The sequence below is a fragment of the Lepidochelys kempii genome, chromosome 1, assembly GCF_965140265.1.
Source record: "Lepidochelys kempii isolate rLepKem1 chromosome 1, rLepKem1.hap2, whole genome shotgun sequence".
Lineage (NCBI taxonomy): Eukaryota > Metazoa > Chordata > Testudines > Cheloniidae > Lepidochelys > Lepidochelys kempii.
The window spans coordinates 145,634,661-145,660,799 of NC_133256.1; the positions used below are offsets into that span (position 1 = coordinate 145,634,661).

The 26,139-nt window shown below is 41.3% G+C and overlaps 1 protein-coding gene across 4 annotated transcripts in view; it reads left to right on the forward strand.

Annotated features, from left to right (window-relative positions):
- IL1RAPL1 (interleukin 1 receptor accessory protein like 1) overlaps positions 1 to 26,139 on the forward strand; it is a 1,117,545-nt gene that overhangs the window by 793,720 nt on the left and 297,686 nt on the right. The window lies entirely within an intron of this gene.

Here is a 26,139-nt window from a genome sequence, read left to right on the forward strand (position 1 = left end):
TACATTAAGGCTGTCACAGCTGGTTTTTCCCCTTGGGGGGAGCAGAGAACTTCTTTTTCTTTTGAGCCTTCTAATTCTGGGGCTTACACTCAGAATATATTTAGCGACTGATAATTCAAACTAAATAAATATATACACAGATAATGGAACAAATATATGAATCATTGAGTTTAGAGAAGTAGAATATTTTTTGTCTATCCCCTTAAACACTGTACTTGTAAAAATAAGGATTTATTTGTCATATGGCCAAAAATGTGCCATTAATAATCGTGTCATTACTAGAGTTTTATGAATAACTGATTTTTCAGCTCAGTGACAATTCAAAAAAGTCTTTGGAATTGTCTGTTGATCAGAAAAGTCTGTTTCATAGAATCATAGGACTGGAAGGGACCTTGAGAATCCAGTCTCCTTCACTCAATGGAGACGTCCCTGGCAGGTGTTTGTGAACCGGCTCTTACAAACCTCTCATGATGGAGATTCCACAACCTCCCTAGGCAATTTATCCCAGTTCTTAACTACCCTGACAGGAATTTTTTCCCAAATGTCCAACCTAAACAGCCCTTGCTGCAATTTAAGCCCATTGCTTCTTGTCCTATCCTCAGAGGTTGAGAACAATTTTTATACCTCCTCCTGTAACAATCTTTTATGTACTTGAAAATTGTTTCATGTCCCCTCTCAGTCTTCTTTTCTCCAGACTAAACAAACCCAGTTTTTTTCAGTCTTCCCTCATAGCTCATGTTTTCTAGACCTTTAATAATTTTTGTTCCTCTTCTTTGGACTTTCTCCATTTGTCCTCATCTTTCCTGAAATGTGGCACCCAGAACTGGACATAGTATTCCAGTTGAGGCCTAATCAATGTGGAGTAGAGAGGAAGAATTACTTCTTGTGTCTTGCTTACAACACTCCAGAATGATGTTTGCTTTTTTTGCAGTAGTGTTACACTATTGACTCATATTTAGCTTGTGATTCACTGTGACCCCCAGATGCCTTTTTGCAGTACTCCTGCTTCCCATTTTGTATATGTGCAACTGATTGTTCCTTCCTATGTGGAGTGCTTTGCATTTATCATTATTGAATTTCATCCTATTTACTTCAGACCATTTCTCCAGTTTGTCCAGATCACTTTAAATTTTAATCCTACGCTACAAAGCACTTGCAACCCCTCCCAGCTTGGTATCGTCCACAAACTTTATAAGTGTACTCTCTATGCCATTATCTAAATCATTGATGAAGATATTAAACAGAACTGGACGCAGAACTGATCCCTATGGGACTCCACTTGATATGCTCTTTCATCTTGACTGTGAACCACTGATAACGACAGGTTTCAGAGTAACAGCCGTGTTAGTCTGTATTCGCAAAAAGAAAAGGAGTACGTGTGGCACCTTAGAGACTAACCAATTTATTTGAGCATAAGCTTTCGTGAGCTACAGCTACTTCATCGGATGCATACTGTGGAAAATACAGAAGATGTATTTATACACACAAATTATGAAAAAATGGGTGTTTATCACTACAAAAGGTTTTCTCTCCCCCTACCCCACTCTCCTGCTGGTAATAGCTTATCTAAAGTGATCACTCTCCTTACAATGTGTGTGATAATCAAGTTGGGCCATTTCCAGCACAAATCCAGGGTTTAACAAGAACGTCTGAGGGGGAGGGTAGGAAAAAACAAGGGGAAATAGTAGTGATAAACACCCATTTTTTCATGGTTTGTGTGTATAAAAACATCTTCTGTATTTTCCACAGTATGTATCCGATGAAGTGAGCTGTAGCTCACGAAAGCTTATGCTCAAATAAATTGGTTAGTCTCTAAGGTGCCACAAGTACTCCTTTTCTTTTCACTGATCACTACTCTCTGAAAATGGCTTTCCAACCAGTTATGCACCTGCTGTATAGTAGCTCCATCTAAGTTGGGGTGGGCAAACTACGTCCTGCAGGCCGGATTCAGCAAGTCAGGGATTTGGATCCGGCCTGCGGGATTGCCCCCAGTAATGCAGCAGGCCCCGCGCCACTCTCAGAAGTGGCCGGCACCACGTCTCTGCGGCCTGGGGTGGGGCGGGGCAGAGGGCCCCATGCATTGTCCTTGCCTCCAGGCACCGCCCCCCGCAGCTCCCATTGGCCGGGAACAGGGAACCGCGGCCAATGGGAGCTTCGGGGGAGGTAGCTGGAGGCGCAGCAAGGGCAGTGCATGGATCCCTGTGCCCCTCCACCCCCAGGGTCCACGCAGGGATGTGGTGCCGGCTGCTTCCTGGAGCCAGGAATGGCATGGGGCCAGGGCAGGCAGACAGGGAGCTTGCCCTGGCCTTGGTGCGTGCCGCTGCCACCCCGGGGCTGCTTTAGGGTTAGGGTAAGAGGTGCCGGGCCGGAGCCCGAACCCCTCCTGCACCCCGCCCCCCAACTCCCTGCTCTAAGCCCCCTGCTGCACCCCAAACCGCTCCTATACCCCAACTCCCTGCCCTGAGCCCTCTGTCGCACCCTGCACCCCTCCTGAACCCCAACCCCTTGCCCTGAGCTCCCTCCCGCAGTCCTCAGCCCTTCTGCACCCCTGCCCTGTTAGATGTCCAATTGCTACTAATCTCTTCGGTGAAAACTGAAACAAAAAAGTCATTTAACACTTCTGCCATTTTCACATTTTCCCCCAATGAGTAATGGGCCTACCCTGTCTTTGCTCTTCCTCTTCCTCTTGCTTCTAATGTATTTGAAGAATGTTTTCTTGTTACCCTTTATGCCTCTAGCTAGTTCAATCTCATTTTGTGCCTTGGCCTCTCCAATTTTGTCTATGCAAAGTTGTGTTATTTGTTTATATTCATTCTTTGTAATTTGACCAAGTTTCCACTTTTTGTAGGACTATTTTTTTGAGTTTTAGGTCATTGAAAATCTCCTGGTTAAGCCAGGGTGATCTCTTGCCATACTTCCTATCTTTCCTACTCAGTGGATAGTTTGCTCTTGTGCCCTTAATTTCTCTTTGAAAAACTGCCAACTCGTGAACTGTTTTTCCTCTTAGACTTGCTTCCCATGGGATCTAACCTACCAACTCCTGAGTTTGCTAAAGTATGGCTTCTTGAAATCCATTATCTTTATTGTGTTTTTTTACCTCCTACCATTCTTTTGAATAATTAAGTCTACAATTTCATGATCACTTTCACTTAAGCTGCCTTCCACTTTCAAATTCTCAAACAGTTCCTCCCTATTTGTCAAAATCAAATCTAGAACAGTCTCTCCCCTAGTAACTTTCTCCAACAGCTGAAAAAAAAAAGGTCTCCAATACATTTCAAAATTTGTTGGATAATCTGTGCCCTGGCATGTTATTTTCCCTACAGATGTCTGGGTAATTGAAGACTCCCATCACCACCAAGTCCTGTGCTTTGAATGATTTTGTTAGTTGTTTTAAAAAAGCCTCATCCACCTCTTCTTCTGGTTAGGTGGTCTGTAGTAGACCCCTACCATGACATCAAGCTTGTTTTTTATCCCTGTTATCCTTACCGAGAGACTTTCAACAACCTCAGTCCAAGTGTATACATTTTTAATGTATATGGCAACACTTCCTCCCTGTTCCAGACCAGAGATTCAAACCTGGGTCTCTCACATCCCATCCAGTTATAAGGGGGGTGGAAGGAGAGGCATGGCAGCACTACCCTCTGTTTGTCCTCTTCTGGCCATTTTCTGAATGGCCAAAACTATTTGTGTCATATTCATGAATAGTTTCTGGTTGACCGACATTTCATTTTTGTCCAAAACTTTTTGCCACACTCTAGTTATGACAAGGTTCTAGCATGGCTTTCTTGTCCCTGATGGACACCCCCACTTCTAATAGCTGTTTTCAAAAACTCTGATAAAAGACCACAATAGAGTTATAAAATAGTACTTAAAAAAACTGTCAGGGAAACTCTGTTAGGGCCTGAACCCAAGTCCATGATAGTTACTGGAAAGACTCCTCTTGACTCTAACAACCATCTGCCCTTAACTCCTGTTAGTGATGACTATGCCTCAGCACTGCTGTTGTTAGTAAGGTTTTAGCCATAGTGTGAAGAAATCTGAAAAGTGATCTGTTGATAGTTACAATAATCAGTGAAAACTTCTATACTCTATTTGTGAAACTTTTGTTAAGTATATTACAGATTCTTCTATTTTAAAAAACAAAACAAAAAACTAAAATTTGCTGAGTAGTTTTGTTGGTTTGATGAAAACGGCTTCTTTATATTTTATCATAGTGGAATGCTTTATGGGCTCACTGCTTAGTTTTGTTTCCTGCTGAGTTATGCTTAAAGAGACTGATTTTTGGTTGGTTTGCTTTTGGTAATGGTTTGTTTTTTGTTTTTTTTGAGGTGTCGTGGGGCATGCTTGCCATTTGCAGCGCCTCCTGCTGGCCGTCCTGGGGATTAGTTCTGCCAGCTTGCACTCTCGCTGACCTCTCTTGCTCTGCAGTCCCACTCACTCCTGGATGTGCAGTCTCCTCTTCATAGCTCAGCCCGGTCACTAAAGTCCTCCCCTTCTGAAGAACTCAGTCTTTCCAGACCTGCTGTCTGGCTGGTGTCTCCAACTCCCTTTGCTACTCCCCAGTGGCAGATAAGGGAACCCAGGCCCACCCTTTAAACTGGGTTCCAGCCTATGAACCCCATAACAAGTAGCCACCATCCCTGCACAGTTCTACCCCTTGCTGCTGTTTCCCTGGGCTTCTTCCTATACCACTGGCTCCCACTCTCTCTGAGTTTGCCAGCTTCCAACTCTTTCCACTCAGGGAGTGACTGCAGCCTACTTCCCTGCAGCCTTTCTCAGTATCAGCCACCCATGTCTGCAGCCAGCTACCTGGCTTTATACAGGCCCTGCCTGTTCCTGCACAGGTGACCCTTTTCTTCTAATTAGGGCTTTCTTCTTAGCCTTCTATCTACTAGGTTAATTGGCCCGTAGGGCTTCTATTAACCCCTTCCACTTTGGTGTGGGGTGGATACCCTATCACATGAGGTCACCCGTAATAGTTTGTTTGTCCAAAGAAATTAGTGCTGAAACCTGTTCTGAATTGGCTGTTTTCATTTGATTTTTATCTGTTGCAGTGGACGCAAAATTGTTTTGAATATAATCTTTCCTTCTCTCTAGTCTGTGAAAAAAGTAGCAAATTCTGTAACCTGTGTTTAGAAAATTAGGCTATTCTTCAACATGTAAGAGAGATCTATTTCAGATAAGCATTCCAAATTGTGGATGCTTATCTGAACTATCCAAATGTAATAGATCTACAAAATTTGACTGGTAATCTCATGAGTGCCATTTTCCATGAAATTTCAAATGTCACCCACTCACCAAAGCCTCAGTATTGGGAAACTTTGTCTAGAACAGTAGGTGAAAGATACCCATGGGATATTCCTATTTCACACCCTTCCTCCCCCCTCCCTGTGGGCAACTGGCACCCTTTGGGGCCCTGCATATAGGGCTGTGCACATGTCCCTAGCATGCCAACTGGCTTGGTGGAAGAGGGCAGTTCCCTCATATCCAAGGGAAAGACTTATATACCATTTTTGGCAGCACTATTATGCATCAAGGACTAGCTGCTTCCCTCCCCCTCCCACTACCCGCCCCCCCATGCCTGTCATCCAGTATTAGAGTAGGACCACATTTCCAGATTTTGCTGCAGGCAAGACACCCTTAGGAGTCTGGGAATTAATTTACATTTAAATGTATCAGGTGTTGTGGTATCTGAGTTACTTCCAGCTTTGTGGACACTACCATAACGTGTTGTTTTATGAAGAATTTGTGAAAGATGCTATTGTGTATTAAAATACAATTTGTATAGTATTGTGATGGGCTCCAGAAGTGTGCTGGTGAACAAACACAACACTTCCCTACCTTTTGGACTATGTTAATTCTAATTTGAATATTTCTTTGTGGTAGCAGTAAGTGCAGCCAGAGGAACTGGATATATTCCAGTTCATTTCAACTGATGATAACAAGCTCATCTATCAGTGGGTGGGACAGAGCTGGTCAAAAAATTCAAAAAATTAATTTTCAGCTAAAGTAAAGCTGGAAATAATTTCTTCAAAAAGGTGAAGAGGGTAGTTGTAGGGTTTTCTTAGTTTTTGTTAACAAAATGGGGTTTTGTCAAATGATTTTTTCATTTTTTTTCATTCAACTTTCCTCTCTTTCCTCTCAATTTCTTTATTTCATTTTTATACACTTACAGTATATACAGTGACACTTCCGGTCTACTGGTCTGACTGTCAACCCTGCAGGCTCTCAGGAACTATGTCTTTGCCAGCTGATTGTTTATAAAATGGCATGATGGGCCACTCAGACCAGCTGAACTAGATACATTCTGTATTACCTTGTAGTAAAGAATTACCATCCATGAATGTATATATTCTTCCTGCAGGCTCACTGCTTATCAGCAACATTATACTAGAGAAAGCCACATCAACTAGTTGCTAAGTTTTTAGATGGGTAGGCTGTAATGAGTGATACAAAGCATGAAATATCAAAGGGGGTCTAACAAAATTGTAAAAGTGATGAATTTATTTTAGTAAAATTGTGCTAATTATGAAAGGCAATTAAAAAGATCCAGTAATTTGGGATCTTTTTTGTATTTTCTAAGAGGCTAGAAGAGATGCCGTCCTCATCGTTGGTAGTAAAGCTTATTGAAAGATTCTGTAAATAGTTATGATAATAGAAAAAGCTCTGTAGAATAGGAGTTGTTGATTTTATTGCTTCGGTATTTCATATAATTAGATTGAGTGAAGAGAGTGATGCTGCAAGTCAAATGTACAAAGGCACCTTTGTTAATTTTATCTTTAAGGTTTTAAAGTGGACTAGGCTTGGTTTAGCATTTTATTTGACATGATCTGTAACTAGAATTGTGATTGACAGAAAGGGAAGTGCCCCATTAATTAAATAAATAGTCATTTGAGCCTTTAAACCAAGGTAGTATCCAACCAGTTTATCTACATGATAGCTAAACATCCCATAGTAGTTCTGGAAACTCCAGGGTCTTTCCTCTTCTCAATATAATTGGTTTGTGCAGGCTTCCACCTTACACACAAGGCTGTCCTCACCACTATGCTGATTTAGGCGTCTAGCACTACTCGAAAACAGAGTTCAGGACTGGATTTTATTTGGTTGTGACTTCATTGTGTGGCTTAACCTTAGCATCGATCTTTTGTTCTGTCCTTTTCCTTTTAACAGATTACCTTAAAATATTTTAAAGTTTGATTTTTGTCCTTCCCCTCTGCTCTACGGGACTCAAGATATCTCTTCTTCAAGTTCAGTGCAGATTGAGCACTCTCTCTATTATCCCTAGAATCTGTTTCACTACTGCATTCTGAATTGTGAGGGATAGAAGCAGAGTGAAATAGCCAAAATGTAATGGGCAGAGATTTCATCTCATAACATCTGAGATATTTAGGGGTTTAACGGGAGGAGTTGGGCATCTGTACACAAGACTTCCTTATATTTATACTCTGTATGTTAAAAGCAAAATGTGTTTGCTTTTTAAAATTTTATAATCCTAGACCTCACAGGTAGCACTGCCTGTAGTTAAAGTTGCCTGACACTCTCTCTTTTAAGACCATGTTTTTAATTACTTATAACTTTGCCAGACTCAAACTGTTTGAGCTAAAATTTTTCATGCTGGGAGTTTGCCTCAAAGTTTTTTTTTTAAAGTTACAGCTAAAAAGCTGTTTCCAAAATGAGATTAAGGGAAAAAATATATTGTTTTGCCCATCTTAACAAAATTCTTACAACTGTTTCATTGAGAAGCTCTAATATCAAAATTGAAATTCTCTAAATCCTTCTGAACCTGTTCCACCCCATGTGATACCACATTCATCACTGTAGTATCTGAGTGTTTCCATGTGTCAGTGTGCTTTGCTTCAGTTCTCCTTAGTTTGTCTAGCAAAAAAATTACTGTTATACATTGAAAGTTAGGCCTTCTGCTGGTTAAACAAAGTAGACATGAGATGCAGACATGTAGCCATGCTCTCGGAAGATCCAGTCCGGTTTCACGTTGGTGTGAGGTTCAACAACCTCTTCATTAGTTAGCTATGATGTGATACTGGTGTTGATGCATTGGCATTATGAGATGCATCTCCATAACAAGGCATAGAGTAACAACAGTATCAGTTATGCAAGGAACAAGAGAAAAGTACCAGTATTAATATTCAGAACTCTCATCCGACAGGGAGAATTTCTTTTCTGTGCAGAGGGTCAGAACAAGTCCCTAATTTTGAGGAGTTATGTGGTATTTAAGTCACAGGACATAAGCTTCCAAAGAAACCAGATACCAAAACAGAGAGGCTGACATCTTCCTGGGGGCTGGCTTGCCAGGTGTTAAAGACCTCCCAGAGACCCTGGGAGACCAAGAGCAATAGCTGGTAGAGCTTCCTTTTCTCCAGTGAATTAATTGCATTTAGGTCCGCTGTTTAATGGCCTGATCCACAGCCCACTGAAATCAATGGAAAGTTTCTCAATGATTTCAATGCATTTTGGACCAGAGTCTGAGCACAGGATCTGTTGATATCAATAGAGAAAGGACTTGTGCCATAATTCAGCACATCTGTTATGAGAGTGTTTACCATCCCTCAAGTCGGGTGGAAAATTGACTTCCTAGTCCACTGTTCTTGCGGAACTGCAACAGGCACTTGCAGCGAGTTAGTCTGATATGCTAAAAGAAATCTATATCACTGTAAGTAGCTGCAAAATATTATTTCAGTAAAGGCTACTCTGGTACTTATGGAAGTTCTAGTAAACTTTCCCTTTATCAAAGCACTAATACTTGCCATTTGAAGCAAGTTGTAATACAAATACTGAGCAGTGAGGTTAATTTATATCAGTAACACTTTATTAATTGAAAAGCTTTAAAAAGCAACAAAAAATCCATATTTTCCAAATCTTATTTCCATTATTCCTGTTCAGAGAGAGCAGTATCTTAAGATACACATTAGTTTGGTGGGCAAAACTTTCAGTTGAAACATTACTGAAAAAAAAGTTTTCTTTTAATATGAACTAATGCTTCTTCTCAAGTTCCCAAAAGTGGAGTATGTTGTTAAAATGAAAAGATACCCGATCTTCACTCTCTGTTTTCATTAATCAAGTTCTCTTCACTCTACATTACAGATCTGCTGCAAACAGTTAAAGCCACATCCAGGTAAAGTAATTGAAATTAAGAACAACAGCAGGGATGTTCAAAATAAAATTTGAGTTGGGTGACTAACTCCCTTAGGTTCCTTTGAAAATCCAAGAAATCTGAGATATATTTAAAATTATTAGGTTAATGAGTATCCTTTTCTTAGATGTGCTCCCATTCACTTGTGTCCCTTTTTCGGATTATATATGGCTTCTTTTTCAGAGGCCTCAAGCCAACCTCTTAAAATATGTTTGTAGTTTTATGCCATCCCCTCCCCTCCAAAAAAAATTAAGCATGCACCATGAAGTTGGTAGGTGCCTACATGACTTGCAAATTAGAGCTGAGAGGGGAAGAATCCTGAACAAAAATTGTGATTTCAAAATCTTCCCATTTCAGGTCAGAATGACCTTTTGAGGTGTTTCACAGGTTGGGGGGAAAGAGGGGAAGTGGAGAAGAAGGGAGAGATCCCAGAATAGGCAAGTGGTTATCGGGCAGAGCAGGCTTCAACTTGCCTTCCACATCCCAGATTAATATCCTAATCAGTTGGTCATTGTAGGGTAGGTGGTCTCTGTCTCTCTCTCTCATTTTGACTAGAAATTCCCTCCTGGACCTGAGGAACCTTCCCAACAAAAGTTTTCGCACAGCCAATCCTTTCCTGAAAATAAATAAATTAAATAAATAAATATATTCAGGAAAGGGTTGGCTGTGCGAAAACTATATATATAGTGTGTGTGTGTTTCAATCTAAATATTTTGTTGAAAAAAATCCTAACTAGCTCTCTTGCAAATGTTCATTGCATTTTCAAATTTGGGTTTTTGTGCATGGCAATATGCTCAAATGACCATGAGGCAAAATTACAGTTCTAATTTCAAGTCAGCTTTTGAAAAATGTGTCTTGTACTGACTGTCTTGTGAAACTAAAGTGTTTTTTTCAAGAGCATTAAGAATACCATAGGGAGAGTCCACATTTAGAATTTCAGTAACTGTTTAAAAATGCTGTGCACTTTGGAGAGACCTCAATATTGCTCATAACATTCCATGAAAGTACTAGTTCACAATCCCCCTTTATTGATATTACATACAGCACAGAGGAAGACACTCACAGGTAACAAATATTCGAGGTCCAATTATAAATACAGCAAGGAATGCAACTGGAATCTACAGGAACTATTCAGATCATGCACTTGGGATAATTTCAGACACTCGTGTTTCCAGCCAACTCTTTTCAACTTGTTGGCTATTGTAGGCTTGTTAAAGAGTTGCTGGGGTTATTTGTTTGTTGGAATTTGTAACTTCCCACTCTTGGCGAGTAGCTGTACTACTGTAAGGGTTTATACGGGGCTCAGCTTTGCGATGACAGTGCCATGATGTCATTTTTACAGTCTTGTCTTTCAATCTGGCACTTCTCTGTAGTATTGTTTCCCCCATTGTTTACCATAGAGGTTACAAATGAAAAAGACCTAGAGTATCATCTTGCTATCATTATGCCACTGTGGGCTGGTTCTCCCCACTTAATTCACAAGTGATATGACCATTCTAAATTTAAATTAAATTTATCGTTGATTATTCAAATGTTGGGGTATTGTACGTTTGCTGAATACAGTGACTCACTATCTAGTATACCACAGGCATTGTCCAGCAAGATTTTTAACAGAAATTCCATGGAGTCAGAAATGAATGTATTCAGTGAATGAAAGGGTTGTTGCCATTATCTTTCTGCCAGATACTGAGACATTTTCTTCTACCAATATAAATAGTATAGTGGAAAAAATTGATATTCTCCTATCAAGCTTGTAAACCCACATTTGCTTACAATAGCCACTGTTAATGTACTGTCAACAGGGCTCCTGTATTGCTGAAATACCTGTACTACCGCTGAACTTGGCAAAGATCTGTCATATGTCTCCCAGCCCTATTACTTCACAGCTGGTGTCAACAGCTCCAATCTAAGTTAATAGGAAAAATGGTAGGAGATCTGTTTAGAGCTTCTTTGCTTCAAAGAGCTAGAAATAAATTTTTAAAAAATGCAACTTTATTTTCTAGAAGGCCTCCCTTGGATGAGGACTGCATTTTGAAGCTATTTTGTATATGTGATTGAGCATTTAGTGTGATAGACAGTCAAATCTAGAAGTTATGAACTGACATGTTATAGCCATTCAGCAAATGGAAAATGTGATTCATAACACAAACTGCTCTTCCTGTAAGCCACAATAAACAAAAATGGTAATGAGTGTTGTGGGATTCCCATAGCGCCAATATATACAAGGAAAAAGCAGCAAAGCTAAAACTGTGTTAATACTTCACCCTCATAATTCCAAGCGACTAATTTCACCAAGTGCCTTAGCGTGCCAAGACACCTAATGAAGATCCCTAAACAACCAATGACTAATATTTAAATAGGTAAGCAAATTGGGACTGAAAAGAAAAATGCCAAAATATTGTAGGAAATGCTGAAATACTGCTGTTGTGGTGTTTCCAGCCTGGCAGGAAGCAAAATGTTCTGCTCATCTTGTGGTAGAACCTGTGCTGGAAAGATTTGGGGTCCAGTTTTTCAGATTCAAGAAGTATGGCTGACCAATTTTATTTTTGCTATATTTTGTTTGTTCAGCAAAATCTGAGTCTTTTGACGTATGTTCCTCAGTAAAAGGAACCACCAACCTCCATGACATCAGAACAAGTAGGGTAGAAATGATCAGGACCTAGGTATGTGCCTATATAGCATTGGAGTTGGTATTTTAGTAATGTACCTGTTAAGCCCCTGCCCCACAGTAATAAAGACATTGTTACTTTTTCCTTTTTAGGTTGTTTCTCACTCACTGACAAACTCATATGCCTTAAGATATAGTTACTACTTATTTCTTCCACTTGATAGGTTGAATCTAGTACCTCTCCACCTCATTCTTTTTCTTTCTTTCCATCCTTCCTATGTAGCTTTGCTGTTATTTCTCTCTCCATTGATCCTAGTTGTCGCTGGTCATTATTACTCTTGTGTCAGCTCTCCCACAGACTGTAAATTGTATTTGCATTCCACTCTGCTAAGTGAAACTTGCTCCAGTTGATAAATCACCCTTCCCGGTTAGGACTCCTGGCTCTCTTTCCCTTTTCCATTCTAATGTTTGAGGCCTCTTTTCCAAACCAGCTCACTGAGGAAACAATATTTCATTTTCTTCCACAACCTTAAACACATTTCTCCTCCAGCACACATAGTAGGGCCAAGAAAAAAATGCTGTCTTTTGGACCCTTATGTCACATTTGGTATTGTTAGACCAAGCCATTTCTGATGTTTGGTGTCAGTGGAAATCAGATAGCTATTAGATCAAATAATCCTTTTTGTGAGTTCCATGTGTAGCACACTGAAATCCTTTCAGATAAGATATGACTAAAGATGAGAAATTGATGGATGTTTTGTGTATCAATGATTTCCAACATGAAAGAATTCTCCCCTTATATCTTATTCAGTATATATGGTGAACTGCTTAAGGCAGTTAATATCAAACTGGCTGAAGGACTGGAAATGTATTGACTTGCACTATCAAGTAGATGGGCTAGATAAGTTAATAGAGATGAGGGGGAACAAAAACTCACTTATGAATGTGACTCACCATCCAGTGTGCCTTCTGTTGCTGGTGTGGCGTAGCAGGCTGTCCTCTTTTAATGCTCCCTGCTAACAGTTCTGTCAGACTTGTGGTGGTCTGCTTATTCTTGCATTCAGACCACCAGCTAGGCCCAGTTCTTCTGGGGTAAACCAATAGTCCAACAACTAATAGTTCTTCAGGTTCATCTTGGACCATCAGACCAAGTCTATGCTCACTGGTAGTAGTGGTAGGGGGGTGCTCAGTCGTCCTTATCCCTTGCTGTGAGGGTTCTAATCCACCTTCCTTGATGAGCTGGTAGGGTAAACCAGGCCTTCTCTCACCTCCCTTCCCGGACCCTTTTACCTTCCTGGACCATTTCCTGCCTTGCCTCGTCTTGGGATTTTGCCTCGGCCTCTTTCTGGGTTCCCGGTGTACAAACTCTACTCCCCCAACCCTCTTCCACAGGCTCCCCTCAGAGTATTTGAACACATTCTGTTATCCAGCTGGTTCTGCTTCACGAGATTTTTCTCTACTCCCCTCCCAGGGCTGTCCCTGACTCAGCAGGAGTCATCTGTCTCCTTGCAGGCCCCTCCACCAGCACGCAGAGTCCTAGGTGGATTTACTTTCCGTCATTCCATCCCAACTGCCTTGGACTCCCTGTTGCAGGCCTATCTTTCTTCAGGGAGGCTCTGTCTGCCAGCAGTCCCACTTAGCTCCTGGACTCCAGCCAAGCTTCTCTCACTGAGTGAGAGCCAGACATCTGCTCTCTTTCTTGGCCAGACCCATAGTAGCCAGGTTTAGCCCTTTTAACACCCCTCACCAGGCTTGACACCTACTGCAGGTGTAGTGAGATGAGGCTGATTGAGCCCAGAGGCTCTCATTAACCCCTGGAGACCTAGTGTGAGGTCAGTACACCACATAGAATATCAGGGTTGGATGGGACCTCAGAAGGTCATCTAGTCCAACCCCCTGCTCAAAGCAGGACCAATCCCCAACTAAATCATCCCAGCCATGGCTTTGTCAAGCCTGACCTTAAAAAGCTCTAAGGAAGGAGATGCCACCCCCTCACTAGATAACCCATTCCAATGCTTCACCACCCTCCTAAGTGAAAAGTTTTTCCGAATATCCAACTTAAACTTCCCCCACTGCAATTTGAGACCATTACTCTTTGTTCTGTCATCTGCTACCACTGAGAACAGTCTAGATCCATCCTCTTTGGAACCCCCTTTCAGGTAGCTGAAAGCAGCTATCAAATCCCCCCTCATTCTTCTCTTCTGCAGACTAAATAGTTCCCAGTTCCGTCAGCCTCTCCTCATAAGTCATGTACTCCAGCCCTCTAATCATTTCTGTTGCCCTCCGCTGGACTCTTTCCAATTTGTCAGCATCCTTCTTGCAGTGTGGGGCCCAAAACAGTACTCCAGAGGAGGCCTCACTAATGCCCTATAGAGGGGAATGATCACATCCCTCGATCTGCTGGCAATGCTCCTACGTATACAGCCCAAAATGCCATTAGACTTCTTAGCAACAAGGGCACACTGTTGACTCATATCCAGCTTCTCGTCCACTGTAACCCCTAGATCCTTTTCTGCAGAACTGCTGCCTAGCCACTCAGTACGTAGTCTGTAGCAGTGCATGGGATTCTTCCATCCTAAGTGCAGGACTCTTTTGAACTTTTTGAACTTCATCAGATTTCTTTTGGCCCAGTCCTTTAATTTGTCCCTCTGTATCCTATCCTATCCCTACCCTCCAGCGTATCTACCACTCCTCCCAGTTTAGTGTCATCTGCAAACTTGCTGAGGGTGCAGTCCACGCCATCCTCCAGATCATTAATGAAGATTGTCATAAATATAAAGGGAAGGGTAAACACCTTTAAATCCCTCCTGGCCGGAGGAAAAACCCTTTCACCTGTAAAGGGTTAAGAAGCTAGGATAACCTCGCTGGCACCTGACCAAAATGACCAACGAGGAGACAAGATACTTTCAAAGCTGGAGTGGGGCAGAAACAAAGGTTCTCTCGGTCTGTGTGTTGCTTTTGCCGGGACGACAGCAGGAATTCAGGTCAGAACTCCTGTAAAGGGCTAATAAGCAATCTAGTTAGATATGCGTTAGATTCTGTTTTGTTTGAATGGCTGATAAAATAAGTTGTGCTGAATGGAATGTATATTCCTGTTTTTGTGTCCTTTTGTAACTTAAGGTTTTGCCTAGAGGGATTCTCTATGTTTTGAATCTGATTATCCTGTAAGGTATTTACCATCCTGATTTTACGGAGGTGATTCTTTTACTCTTTTTCTTCAATTAAAATTCTTCTTTTAGAACCTGATTGCTTTTTCATTGTTCTAAAGATCCAAGGGTTTGGGTCTGCGTTCACCTATGCAAATTGGTGAGGATTTTTATCAAGCCTTCCCCAGGAAAGGGGGTATAGGGTTTGGGAGGATTTTGGGGGGGAAGACGTTTCCAACAGGGCTCTTTCCCTGTTATATATTTATTAGACGCTTAGTGGTGGCAGCAATAAAGTCCAGGGGCAAAAGGTAAAATAGTTTGTACCTTGGGGAAGTTTTAACCTAAGCTGGTAAAAATAAGCTTAGGGGGTCTTTCATGCAGTTCCCTACATCTGTACCCTGGAGTTCAGAGTAGGGAAGGAACCTTGACAAAGATATTGAACAAGACCGGCCCCAGGACATCACACTTTCACAAAATGGTATGCATGAATGAATGCTGTAGCATCATAGGAAGGATTACATAACAATATTATGTAATCATTAAAGTTAGATATTACATCAGTGAACCATTTTTCAAGTCTAATATGATGGTTCCTAAGATCTTAATATAATTAAGTGTTGTGTCTTCATGAAGCCTTTTTTTGGGGAAAATGTATAGAGGTACAGATACCCCAAGTGAAGCTACTAGTCTGTCACTTAAATACCCATTAAACTTAGTTTAAGAAGAGAGCGGAGGAATAGTCAAAAACAACACCCTCCTTCTGTCTTTTCAGGATCTTCTATCTAAACTGTGGTCGAATCACCCCTCTCTAAATTAAAATGGTCATTTATAATAACACTGTTAGATTACTGAAAGGCAGAAACCTACTTCAATAACAATAAAATATTAACAATACTGGAAGATTGCCATATGTACTCATTTATGGAAAGAAAAATACAGTTTGCTGTGATAATTACTGTCAAGAATTCAAGCTGTCTTCTTTCCAAAGTGCAGAATGCATTTTTCTGTGCAACTGGGAATGTGAATTACCAACCTATGTGCAAGGCTAAATATACAAGGACTGATGTTTCTTTTCCAGATGATATTGCAATGGGTACTGATATAGATTCTGACAGTGAGGGCTGGTGTGTAATATTAGCTCAAAATGAGAGGCTGCAAAGTCAAAACCAACAAGGAAAAAATGTTTTATAATCCCTTCTGAATCTATTGCTAAAAATACAGTTAAAATACTGTAAGATGAACCTGTCCAATGCAAATTCAGATTTCAGGGGACCCAGGATCTACAAACACCCTCCACCTCCCGGCAAACTGACTTGTCTGAGAGGAGGCAGAGCAGAAACTGTTGAAGTAGAAATAGTCTCAGAAGCATAAAATGTTTCCCTCAGAAAGAGGCAAGGAACTTGGGCAGAAACAAAAGTGTGGGGAGGTGAGGTCCAGCCTGGGATACCTGTCTCCCATTACCAAACCAGAGTGGGATACAGATTCATTTTCCAGGGCAGTCTGTAAAGAGATTCCCTCTCTTAACAACATAGGCTTGGGAGATGTAAACCAGAAGCTCCTGTGTGTGGAACTAGCTCTTTAGGAGCAGAAAGACTTTTCCCCCAGCACCTCCAGCAGCAGCTGGCATGACCATCAGAACCCCATTGTGACAGTAATGTCACCAGATACCAGTATATTTTCTTCAGTTTGGACTCTGGTAATAACGGCAGTCTCAAATATCATAGTGTACTAAATAGTGACATCTGGATGATGGCCACTGTACATATACACATACTTCCTGTTAGCTAGCCTGGTTTTCCCAAGTTTAATTATGACAGTAGCTTACAAGATGCAATAAAAGCAAATGACCTGGTCCTTCCATGACCTATGCACATGAATAATTTTACTCATTTAAGACCTATTTATGTCATGTGACCCAAGATGGCGTACAGTTTTAGGAGTTTAATTGCAGTGATATTTTGCTGAGATAAAAGATGGCAGCATGTAGGAAAGTCACATTGTTTTAGGAATGATAAACATGCCAGCGGTGCCTGTAATATAGTGCTGTGTTAATATTCATGCTTTTCAGGAAGCTTAGAGGTATAAATCAGACATCTGTTTCTGGGCAGCGATATAATACAGTACCACTTTAAATTCCCCAGGCTGCACAGTTGTCTTACCTTCATTAATTGTAGTATAGGTTCTATTTATCAGATGGGCCTGAGTACGTATCCTGTCCTCTTGCGTAGGCATAATTATCAGATGTCATTTAAGTGCTGGTGATGAGCTTTGTGCTATACAGGACAGAGAAGAGAACATCATCCCTGCTCTATTACTAGATCAGTAGCTTGACTAAACTGAATACAATGGGGGGAGACCCAGGGGATGCGTCTTTGTTAGAGCAGAGCTGTTATTACAGTAGAACCTCAGAGTTCTGAGCACCAAAGTTACGAACTGACCAGTCAACCACACACCTCATTTGGAACCGGGCATACATAATCAGACAGTAGCAGGAACAAAAAAAACAAGAGCAAAAAAGCAAATACAGGACAGTACTGTGTTAAACATAAACTACTAAAAATAAATAAATAAAGGGAAAGCAGCATTTTTCTTCTGCATATTAACGTTTCTAAGCTGTATTAGGTCAATGTTCAATTGTAAACATTTGAAAGAACAACCATAATGTTTTGTTCAGAGTTACGAACATTTCAGAATTACAAACAACCTCCATTCCCAAGGTGTTCAGAACTCTGAGATTCTACTGTATTTGTTGACTTACAATGTCATTCTACGCATTTGATTTCTAAGTCACAATTAGAATGTTCCAAAGAAGCATACTTTTTTTTGAAGCCCTACTTTTTAAATGATCTAATATGTATTTCACACTGATTTATAAAAGTATAATTAATTTAATAATTGTAATGTTAACTAGTTCTCTTATGGCACTTTAACTTCCAAAACACTTCAAAATCATTAGCTAATTAATGCTCGCAACAAATGCAAGAATTCACACAGCTAATGTGTGAACCACGCTGCTACGCTTTGCTTGTCAGCACATCCAAGGTGTGCATTTGTTGGCATATGAATGCACACCTTATTAAGTGTTATGGCTTACATATGAGGGCTGTGTGTGGTCCATTGGTAGTCATCTGAAACTCTTTCAGAAAAAAAAATATTCTCATTTCTTTAAAATTGTGTGACTTCAGCTCTTAAGAAAATCCTAGAAATAAAAAAAATACAAAATAGTATAATAACTTCCATTGTACAGTTACTTTGTTTCCCTCCCACCCATTCCATTTGTCTGCTTTGTCCACTTGCTATATTTTCGTTCACCTCAGCCCCAATCCTGCTTGCATGATGTTAATTGTTTCACAAGCATAAAGTTAAATTCTGTGAATGGAGTATTGGGCCTTTCATTTGAGTGGTTTGAAGAAGAGGCTAGTCTTCAGGGTTAACTCTCATTTCTTTTATTCTGGCTTTTTGGAGGGGTGAGAAGTTGAGAGAGTAGTCTGCTGTTCCTACAAATGAGCTTTGTACTTACTGTTGGAAATTTTTTTTCTGATATGCACCTGTGGGGCTAAGCCCCTATGACAACAATTGTTTGGTAGCTGGGAGAGATGAACAGGGTTGATCTACATTTGTGGGAACCACTCAGGGCATCTCCACTTACCGTGGATCAATGCTGCGGCAATCGGTCCACCAGGGGCCAAGTTAGCGGGTTTGTGTTTACAGTGATTTCTCTCTCCAAGGCAATTTGCATAGTTTTAACATTTATGTGTACAAGAACATCTAAATATGTTTATCATGAATAAACACATGATTTCAGCTTATCAGTCTTTAAACATCTCAGAAATGTATAATGTTTAATTACACATCCAGCATTGTGATGCTTGTCTCATTTTCAAAAGTGATTTAGGTACTTAAGAGCCTAAATCCCATTTACTGTCAATTGGATTTTGGCCCCTAAATGCCTTAATACCTTTTGAAAATGTTTACACTTCTAAATCAACTAGGTGCTGCAACACTGAGTGCCACAATGCCAAAATACTTTAAAAATCTTGGTGTGAGTGCTTATCTGATGGTCTGCTAAACTTCCTGCATCTTCAAAATAGAAATCCTGGGAGAACAGGAAGTGAGCTGTAGCTCACGAAAGCTTATGCTCAAATAAATTGGTTAGTCTCTAAGGTGCCACAAGTACTCCTTTTCTTTTTGCAAATGCAGACTAACACGGCTGCTACTCTGAAACCAGGCTTTTTCCTGTAAATTTAAGCTCTTCCAACTTCTGGTTAGGCTAGAATCCAGAGTTTAGAGGAAAATATCAAGTATCCAAAGTAAGCAGACTTCTTTCCATCTCCAAAATTTCAATTGGAATGCTAGTTGGAAATTTACGGGGGCACTTCTTATTGTATCTGATTCAGTTCACTTATCCATAATCATAATACAATTTATGGTAGATGATTTGATAAGGTGAATATAATTTGCATACTCAAAATGTGACATTTGAAATGACAGTTTTATACTTTAACAATAAGTTGTCAGAGCCTGACATACATGTTTTGAGGCTGAGCAAGTTTTCTTTAGGGATGCACTCTATAGCTTCTAGAATGTACAGTAACTGCTCACTTAAAAGTCATCCCGGTTAATGTTGTTTAGTTGTTACGTTGCTGATCAATTAGGGAACATGCTCATTTAAAGTTGTGCAATGATCCCTTATAATGCCGTTTGGCAGCCTCCTGCTTTGTCCACTGCTTGCAGGAAGAGCAGCCCGTTGGAATTAGCTGGTGGGGGCTTGGAACCAGGGTGGACCAGCAGCCCCTCATCAGCTCCCCCTTCCCCTAAGTTCCCTGTGCGGCTGCCACCTAGCAGGCGATCCATTGCCGGCAGTTCAGCTGTCCCTCCCCCCACTGCTATGTGCTGCTCCTGCCCTCTTCCTTGGAGCTGCTCCTGGGAGCCTCCTGCTTGCTGTGCGGCGGGTACCAAGGGGGGCTAATGTCAGGGTGTCCCCTTCCCCCCTGCTCCTGCACCCCACTTACCCAGATCTTCCATAGAGCGGGGGGACACATGATAGGGCTCAGGACGGAGGGAGCTTCCTGGCAGCAGCTGCTGTCTCAGCTTGCTGATTAACTTAAGGTAGTGTACTTAAGAGTGGGGTCAGTGTACTTAAAGGAGCAATGCACATCTCTCTCACACAGAGGGTGTGTGTCTCTGTCTGCCATGCTGTCTCCCCTCCCTCTATTCATGCTGCCTTGTAGAGTGTGAGGCTACATTAACAACAATGAGTTAACCCTTGAGGGATCAGCCAATTCCTAGTTCATCATTTAGCAGTAAGGAATCCCCTGGGAAATATCCCACCCTCTGACTTCACCACCTCAGCCAAGCTTCATAATCATCACCACCATGTACCAGTATTAAATTGTTTGTTTAAAATGTATAATCTTTGTGTGTGTGTGTGTGTGTGTGTGTGTGTGTAGTCTTTTGTCTGGTGAAAAAAATTTCCCTGGAACCTAACCCCTGCTATTTACATTCATTCTTATGGGGAAATTGGATTTGCTTAACATTGTTTCGTTTAAGGTCGCATTTTTCAGGAACATAACTACAATGTTAAGCGAGGAGTTACTGTATAAAGTAGGGTCAACATATTCCATGCTGTATTCAAGGTGTGCTATTACAGTTACACAACTAAAGAACAAAATATATGGCTGGTTCTCTGTTGAATCATCTAGATAAATTGCTGATCTCAAAAAACAGGTATCATGCAAGGTTGTAAAGTATGTGGGCTTTTTTATATATATGTAAATGTATATACACACCAGCTAAGTGGAGTTCCTTTGTGTGTGACTCATGAAATCTGCTTATGAAAGACCCAGAATATTCGTCTAGTTTTTTTTTTCTAAATTCGCTCTTTCAGAATCAGAAATAGACTGGCTAATAGAGTCCTATGTATTCATTTGCTCTGTGAACCTTGCCAATGTGCTTCCTCTTAGGCCAAATTATAGAGGAGGTTTTGAAACTGTACACTATGAATCAAGATGTTGCTGCTGTGTTTTATTAAGTTGTGGCCAACCTGTTTCTTTACTGATGATAGCTGTGGGTCTCACTGGTCTAGAATTGCCTCAACGGGAATGACCATTGCTCCCATAAAATGTCTTTGAAGAACTGATTTGCATGCTCATAGTGACCACAAAACCTACCAACTTGGCTATCAATTGGTTTGAAATTCTGGGGCCTCTTCTCCCAGAAGTCACACTCATTCTGAGAAATGGTGGTTAAGGGGCGAACAAGCCCCTACATTTTTACTATATATCTTCACCTCCTTTCATTTGCCATTGCATGCTTAAATAATTTTACAATAGCCTGAAAATAAAATGGCTGAAGACTTAATTTGCTGACAGGTAGTGCAGCCACTTGAATACTTACACATATTGTATGAAGATATTAGGCTATTTTAATAAGCTATAAAATATACTGGAAGGCACCCTTGAACTAATTAGAAAAATACCTGTCTATAAGAGTGAAAATAACATTAATTTCCTACATTTATTGCAAAGTCTGAAGTCGGTGCAAATAACTCTTAGTTAAGCTTGCATAGAACAGATAATTTAGTTAACTTTGTAGAATTTTTTAAAAATAGTTTTTTCCCCAGATTTAAGTTAAGAAAATAGCTATGTTGATATGAAGGTCTTAATTTTTTTGTTGCCATGGCAATGATTATTAGTGGAATTTAATATAGACTTTTTATGGGATACAACAGTGTTACAACCACAGAGGTTCAACCTGTAAAATAAACTTGATAAAGATGTCATAGTTATCTTTCAGCTGTACTGCTTTATTTGGGATAGCTGTTTTAGAGACCTTGTTCAAAAACAAGGATTTTTCTGTTATAGTTTGAATAATTTACTATCTATGGCAAAGATCAAAGGCTTCTGGCATCTAATTATGCCATTAAATGAATGAAATCCATGTGTAGTACACTGCAGCAAATGTGAAGGCAATCAAGGAAACTGTATTTAAGGTATATGCTATTGTATCCAGCTCCAACCTGTTGATGAATGAATGACAGTATAATGCTCTCCTGCTTTCTGATAAGGGCTTAATGATTGAAGTATGTCTCATCAAGTTTAAACTTCTCACTTCATCTGTTTAACGTTTTATAAGTTTAATATGGTGACTGGTGGTTAGAAATCAATCTTCTGCCCTAGAAAAGAACTGGCCATTTAAAATATTTAACAAGAAGCTATTCAGGTGGCTCTTGTTATGCATTTAAAGATGAGGTGCTTAGAAGCATGACTGACATTTTCATATGCGTACATATACCAATGGAAGATACCATGCCACACAAACTTCTAAGGCTGAGGAGAGGCCCTACAAGTGCTGTGTAAGTACTTCATATGGCATGGGGAAACAACCTGCAAATCACTATGGCATAAACTATGCAAGGTAATCAATATTCTGGACCTCAAATCTAGTCCAATGGACTCCTTGGAGGATAAGTTGGACCAGAAGAAAAATGAAACAATAAGATACTCTCACTCGCTTCAGAGAAATACAAGTGCATCTCTTCTATTCCTTCAGTGTTGGAAAATTCAATAATCAGAATGAGAATGGCCAAATGAATTCAAATAGCTGTGAAAGGAATCCCCGAAAATCTCTTTGAAGTGCCTATGATTATTACCAAGTCTCAAGAAGATGCCAGTCTGTTAATCAGTCAAGTCTTTCCCCCAGCAGTTGAGTTCCTCCACTGAGGGCCTAAACAGCCTCTTCTTTCTTTACCTGTACCATTCTGGCTTGTAGGACCTTTCATCAAAGTGCAGAGACCTAAATATAATGACAAACCTATCATGTCCACAGGGATTGAACTCATAACTTCTGAGCCAGAGCCTCGACCACTTCTGAGATAAAGGATCATGTCTATTGGCTCAGATGCAGGAGAGTCTCTTGCTCTTAGGTCCAGAGGTCACAGATTCAATCACTCATCTAGGTGCACATAACAAGTGGTGCCCTGTGTCAAAGTTTCAGGATAACTACATCTGTATTCCCCCTCCTAAGTTTTCTGACTCCCAGCCATCACCTCTCTTGGGCAGAGACTGCTCTCCCATCTGACCAAAGTTTTAAGGCTGTGCAGCTCCCTGCCTTGTGCTGTGATATCCCTAGCAAGCCAATATTCCTTATGGCCAGTGCCTGTCCATTGCTTTTTCTCTGAAAGCTATGACCAGTGTATTGCCAGCACTCACAAGTTACCACATAGCTCTTTCTAACACACACACACACATTTATTCTTAAATTAAAAGCATTATAAAAAATACAAGCTTCAGAGGGGTAGCCATGTTAGTCTGGATCTGTAAAAGCGGCAAAGAGTCCTGTGGCACCTTATAGACTAACAGACGTATTGGAGCATGAGCTTTTGTGGGTGAATACCCACTTCGTCGGATGCATGTAGTGGAAATTTCCAGAGGCAGGTATAAATATGCAAGCACGAATCAGGCTAGGGATAAGGAGGTTAGTTCAATCAGGGAGGATGAGGCCCTCTTTTAGTAGTTGAGGTGTGAACACCAAGGGGGAGAAACTGCTTGTGTAGTTGGCTAGCCATTCACAGTCTATGTTTAATCCTGAGCTGATAGTGTCAAATTTGCAAATGAACTGAAGTTCGGCAGTTTCTCTTTAAAGTCTGGTCCTGAAGTTTTTTTGCTGCAGGATGGCTACGTTTAAATCTGCTATTGTGTGTCCAACGAGATTGAAGTGTTCTCCTACAGGTTTTTGTGTATTGCCATTCCTAATATCTTATTTGTGTCCATTTATCCTTTTACGTAGGGACTGTGCAGTTTGGCCGATGTACATAGCAGAGGGGCATTGCTGACCCATGATGGCGTATATTACATTGGTGGACGTGCAGGTGAATGAACCGGTGATGGCGTGGCTGATCTGGTTAGGTGCTGTGATGGTGTTGCTGGTGTAGATATGTGGGCAGAGTTGGCATCGAGGTTTGTTGCATGGATTGGTTCCTGAGTTAGCGTTACTATGGTGCAGTGTGTAGTTGCTGGTGAGAATATGCTTCAGGTTGGCAGGCTGTCTGTGGGCGAGGACTGGCCTGCCTCCCAAGGCCTGTGAAAGTGAGGGATCGTTGTCCAGGATGGGTTGTAGATCACTGATAATGCGTTGGAAAGGTTTTAGCTGAGGACTGTATGTGATGGCCAGTGGAGTTCTGTTGGTTTCTTTCTTGGGCTTGTCTTGCAGCAGGAGGCTTCTGGGTACACGTCTGGCTCTGTTGATCTGTTTCCTTATTTCTCCATGTGAGTATTGTAGTTTTGAGAATGCTTGGTGAAGATCTTGTAGGTGTTGGCCTCTGTCTGAGGGGTTGAAGCAAATGCGGTTGTATCTCAGCGCTTGGCTGTAGACAATGGATCATGTGGTGTGTCCGGGGTGGAAGCTGGAGACATGAAGGTAGGCATAGCCGTCAGTGGGTTTTCGGTATAGGGTGGTGTTAACGTGACCGTCACTTATTTGCACCGTGGTGTCTAGGAAGTGGACCTCCCGTGTAGATTGATCCAGGCTGAAGTTGATGGTGGGGTGGAAGCTGTTGAAATCATGGTGGAATTCTTCCAGGGTTTCCTTCCCATGGGTCCAGATGATGAAGATGCCATCAATGTAACATAGGTAGAGAAGGGGCATGAGTGGACTAGAGCTGAGGAAGCGTTGTTCCAGGTCAGCCATAAAAATGTTGGCATATTGTCCATGCTGGCACATGGACTCCTCCTGAGGGTTGAAATGACAGTCTGGACCTATACATAGAATGCTTCCGCCAACGTGCACAGGCAGAAATAGTGGAAAAACAACATCGCTTGCCTCATAACCTAAGTCTGGAGGTATATATTGTCATCAAATTTGAAATAATTGTGCGTGAGGATAAAGTTACAGAGCTCAGCAAACAGTTGTGCTGTGGCATCATCAGGGATACTGTTCCTGTCAGCTTGTATTCCATCTGTGTGTGGGATGTTTGTGTAGAGAGCCTCTACATCCATGGTGGCTACGATGGTGTTTTCTGGAAGATCACCAATGCATTTTAGTTTTCTCAGGAAATCAGTGGTATCACGGAGATAGCTGGGAGTGCGGGTGGCCTAGGGTCTGAGTAGAGAGTTCAAATATCCAGACAGTCCTTCAGTGAGAGTACCAATGCCCAAGATGATGGGGCATCCAGGGTTTCCGGATCTTGGGTAGTAGACAGAATAACCGCGGTCAGGGCTCTAAGGGTATGTTGATTTGTTCCGGTGTTAGTGTAGGGAGCGTCTTCAGTAGATGGTGCAGTTTCTTAGTGTATTCCTCAGTGGGATCTGAGGAAAGTGGCCTGTAGAATTTGGTATTGGAGAGTTGCATGGCAGCCTCCTTTTGGTAGTCAGACCTGTTCATGATGACAACAGCACCTCCTTTATCAGCCTCTTTGATTATAATGTCAGGGTTGTTTCTGAGGCTGTGGATGGCATTGCGTTCTGCACGACTTAGGTTATGAGGCAAGCATATTCTGAAGCATATTCTCACCAGCAACTACACACCGCACCATAGTAACGCTAACTCAGGAACCAATCCATGCAACAAACCTCGATGCTAACTCTGCCCACATATCTACACCAGCTACACCATCACAGCACCTAACCGGATCAGCCACACCATCACCGGTTCATTCACCTGCACGTCCACCAATGTAATATATGCCATCATGGGTCAGCAATGCCCCTCCGCGGTGTACATCGGCCAAACTGCACAGTCCCTACGTAAAAGAATAAATGGACACAAATCAGATATTAGGAATGGCAATACACAAAAACCTGTGGGAGAACACTTCAATCTCGCTGGACACACGATAGCAGATTTAAAGGTAGCCATTCTGCAGCAAAAAAACTTCAGGACCAGACTTCAAAGGGAAACTGCCAAGCTTCAGTTCATTTGCAAATTTGACACTATCAGCTCAGAATTAAACAAAGACTGTGAATGGCTAGCCAACTACACAAGCAGTTTCTCCTCCCTTGGTGTTCACACCTCAACTACTAGAAGAGGGCTTCATCCTCCCTGATTGAACTAACCTCCTTAACCCTAGCCTGATTCGTGTTTGCATATTTATACCTGCCTCTGGGAATTTCCACTACATGCGTCCGACGAAGTGGGTATTCACCCACGAAAGCTCACGATCCAATACGTCTGTTAGTCTATAAGGTGCAACAGGACTCTTTGCCGCTTATAAAAAATAGAAGTTCTTATACATCTGCTAA